The sequence below is a fragment of the Mastomys coucha genome, unplaced genomic scaffold (assembly GCF_008632895.1).
Source record: "Mastomys coucha isolate ucsf_1 unplaced genomic scaffold, UCSF_Mcou_1 pScaffold18, whole genome shotgun sequence".
In the NCBI taxonomy this organism is placed as follows: Eukaryota; Metazoa; Chordata; class Mammalia; order Rodentia; family Muridae; genus Mastomys; species Mastomys coucha.
In genome coordinates, this window is record NW_022196900.1 from 83,786,450 (window position 1) to 83,790,921 (window position 4,472).

The following is a 4,472-nucleotide window of genomic DNA, read 5'->3' on the forward strand; positions in this document are numbered from 1 at the left end:
TTTGAGACAGGATCTTGTGATGCTTAGGTGGGCCTCAGTCTTGCTGTGTAGCCCAGACTAGCCTTGAGCTCCTGATCCTCTTGCCTCAGTTTCCCTGAGTGCCACACGCTCCGCATATAGATGTAGAGTTGAGCTCCTGTTAACAGCTTTTCCACTCAAGCAGGCTAGCAGAGGCAACTGCACCGGTATGGTCAGAGTGTTGGCCTCCATCTGTCTCCTGAGGAGTCCCAGAAAGAGCCAGGACAAGGGTGGGAACTAGGGAAGGTGGAGCTGTGAAGGTGGGTGTGTGGAGAGGTATCTTCCAGCACTGCAGGAAGGTGAGCTTTGAGGAAGGGGTGTCAATCGTGTTCAACGAGACCCAGCCAGGTGGAGGAGGAAGAGCGCTGGGAAGAGACCATTAAATTTAATGACTTCAGCTTCAGCTCCAGCTGAGTGATGGGGGCAGATGCCAGACTGTGTGGTTTGGAGAACAAATCAGTGGCTGTGTTAGTGAATGAGAGGAGAGCTAGAGATAGGCACAGGGAGATGGGGAGAGACAGACAGACACAGAGTACCCCCTTCCCCTCCCCCGTACCAAAAAGGATCAAGAGAATCATGACCTGTTTGGGTCTGCTTGAGTCTCCTGTACATTTCTAAAGCTGAGCTGATGGCTGGCCAGAAACTGTATGGGAGAGAGGCTGGGAAGATCCACCGCACTGCATAACACTCACAGAGCCATCTCCTGACTGGGTGAGGAGTGGCGGCCAGCCGATGAGCTGTGGCTGGAGAAACCCTTTTGAGCTTTGTGAGATCATCATTTGACCAGGGCCAGATGTTACTCAGAGAAGCCCAGGTGAAGAATCTGTATAGAAAGGATAGATCGAGTCTTTACACCTGCCTCAACTTCCCTGAACCTGGGAGGAAGCTTTAATTCCTTAAATACCCAGATACCATCTCTTTCTTCCTTTGTCAAGATCTCCTGGGTGTTGGGGAGAGCACCACAGCTTAGCCTTGGGCAGAGTTAGAAGGCTCCCTCAAAGCTGAGTGTGGCTAATTTGTTCATTTATTTTGTTAAGGCTTTTTTTTTCCCCCTTTCAGAACATGTATTTTTTTATTCATTGACAGTGACACACAGACATACACAATATACAATGTGTCTTGATCATATCCAACCCAAATCTTTGTCTTCTACTTGTGCTCTGTTCTTTAAGTACATCGCTCTCCCACTTTCCTCTCTTCTACCCCTCTTTCCTAAAACCCATTGAGTTCAGTCAGTGCTGACTGCCTAGACAAGTGTGGGATCACTCTTGCCTACCCCGGGGCCACAGCCATGAAGAGAAATGCTGTTCCCTTCCCAAGTAGCCATCAATGGCTAAGAGCTCCTCAGCTAGGGGTGGGGCCCTAGGATGCCCTCCTCCACCCACACGCCAACTGCCTTGGTTTTATGCTGCTGTGAGTTCATGAGCGCAGTGGCCACGTGATGCCCAGGAGACAGCGTTACATGGCACTTCACCCCACCCTCCGGACCTTCCTTACCTTCTTTCACACACACACACACACACACACACACACACACACACCCTGTCTTCAAAGTCTTGAGAGCATTCATTTCCCTAGTTCTTCTCGAAAGGAAGAATATAACTTCCAGAAAATGCAGAAGTGGTTTGCATGCAATATGATTTATCTCCCCCTTTGCATGGGCTAGAGGGGGAAGTGCAGATGGTGAGCCAGCTGCGGTGAGTGGAGCCCAGTAAGGCCTTACAGGATTGCTGAGCTGATAGCTAGGAGAGGGACCTGGCCCTTGTGACTATGGAAAAGGGCCTCTTCTGCTCTGGACTGTCCCTCCCTTTGGATTGTTATATGGATGTCAGAGGTTCAGTCCATTATCATCAAGATGGGAGCATAGCAGCGTCTAGGCAGGCATGGGACAGGCAGAGCTGTGAATTTTACATCTTCCTCTGAAGGCTGCTAGCAGAATTCTGGCTTCCAGGCAGCTAGGATGAGGGTCTTAAAGCCCCCACCCATAGTGACACACCTACTCCAATAAAGCCCGCCTACTCCAACAGGGCCACACCTTCTAATAGTGCCACTCCCTGGGCTGAGCATATACAAACTACTGCAATGGGTGAGAAAGGAATATATCCATTTAAGCCTTAAGATGCTTTTGTGCTTGAGGGTCTTGAAAAGGCAGGTTGGCCTGCAGTTTAATTCACACTCCTCTCTGTCACCCTTGGTGTCTTTCTGTCCACAGTGCTTTTTACATTTAACCATGGTCCTAGCCTGTATTGGTTCTTGCTCTTCCCTTAACTTCCATAGTCAGGATCCTTCAATGTCCACCCTATATTCAGAACTCCATCTTCACTTCTTTTCTCTCCCAGGGAGTCCTTTAGCCTCCACAAGGATCTGTCTTCTACACCATGGTTCTTTCTGTACCCTAACTGTGCACATCTCTGGATCTGTTTCCTCTTCTTACTGAGTTTATACCTCACCTAATGACATCAGATTTGTCTCCAGCTTCAGAAACTGTTTTTCTGTGTTTCATGGATCAGCCCAGGGAATCCTGCATTGCACGGCTCTCGGGGGCCTCATGCCCCAAGTGACCCCAGTTCGTGTTCATAAAAATGTTGGGGCTCTGCATAGTAAAACTCCAAGTCACAGTGGCTTAAACAAGAAGGAAACTGGGGCTGGGGGTATAGCTTGGTGGCAGAGCTGTCCTCTTTTGTAGAGGGTCGAGCCTCAGCACTACAAAGATAGTAAAGTGAAGCTAGGTTGCTAGGTTGCCCTTGTGGGTGGCTTGAGCCAGTGATGTCAGTAATGTCACCAACGAGCATAAGTCTTATTTCTCATTATATTCTTCTCTCAGAATCATCTTACTCTGAGCTTTTTGAGAATGGCTGTCAGGAGCAGTCAGGATATCATTTCTTCCTCCTTCCCCTTTAATCAGGAGACAGTTCTCTTTTCTCCCATAGCTGGTGGACCCAGATGCAGTAAGTAGGTACTTTTCTTTGAAATGGGTCAACTCATGGCCTCTTCACCAAAGAAGTCTCAAGGGGGAAGAGCATATACCCACTGACTTAGAGTGCCCCAAACCTGTCATCAGCATGGGGTTGTCATCACAATTGGGTTATGTGGTCAGGGCCCACCCTGGATCTGGAGCAAGTCCTTCAGTATGCATTTCTGTGACAGATGGCAGAAGGGTTGAATGGATGTTGGGCAATCAATTATAATGTCAACTCCAATATAACATTCCAACTCATCACGTCTACTCATTTCGCTCAACCCCCACCTCCGTCTGTACTTTCTGTCTCAGCTAATGGTCCCACCATTAACTCCACTACTCAGACCACGGAGCAGAGTCATCCTCGACTCTCTCTCTGTTGCCCCCACTCAGTGATTGCTCAATCACCAAGCCCCAGTAATCTGATCGTTTCTGAACCCCTCTCATATCTGCTGTCGCCACTTGAATGGCTTTTAAATTGGTTTCCTTTCTCCAGTTCCAAAAACCCTCCAAACCACCTACCTCCCTGTGGCTTTCAGAAGGAGCTTTCTAACATGCAAATCTGATTTCTTCTTGCTACTGTCTTTGAACTCCTCCTTGGCTTTATATCATTTCTAGGAGAAAACCCAGCTTCTTCCCACGTGGTCGGGGGCTAGGAAGGATTAAAATGCCCTATGCTGGCTCCTTGCAATATCTATATAGGATGCTCAGTGCTGAGCATTCGATGGAAGGGCTGTGAGCCCAGGATGCCTGAGGTTTGTAAGGCTCAGGATTATTCTGGCTGGATGAGCTGGTCTGGTTTTAGTTGTAGATTGCTGTCTAAGAGGGCAAAGTGCAAAGTTAGCCAATCTTGGTTGGGTTTGAATTCAGACCTGCTATTGATGTCCTTTTTTTTTCTCCCCTGAGACATAGTTTCTCTGCATAGCCCTGGCTGTCCTGGAACTCACTCTGTAGACCAGGCTGCCTTCGAACTCAGAAATCTGCTTGCCACTGCCTCCTAAGTGCTGGGATTCATCCCCTTTTGTAGAGGAGAATAATATTGTTCCAACATGGCCTAACGTTTGTCTCAGTGGTAGATTCAGAGTTTGGACAGTGGATGCTCAGAAGGCACTCAGCACTTGATAAATCCATCACAAGCTTCGGTTGTCATTGTTACTAATGAATCAAATTCCAGTATTTAAAATGGGGTGAGGTATTTATGAATACTTCTCTTATTTTACAACAATAATAATCCCATAAGAATGAAATAATACATCATTTCCAATATGAATACATGATTTCCTACTGATAGTGTTCAGTGTGCTAAAATGTGGGATAGTTATCAGGAGAGATGGCTCAGGGGTTAAGAGTACTGGTTGCACTTCCAGAGGACCTGGGCTTGATTCTCAGAACCCCCATGGCAGCTCACAACCATTTGTAACTCCAATCTAGCTCATCTGACTCCTTCCTTTGACCCCTGTGGGTTTGAAGTACAAATTTGGTACACACACATATG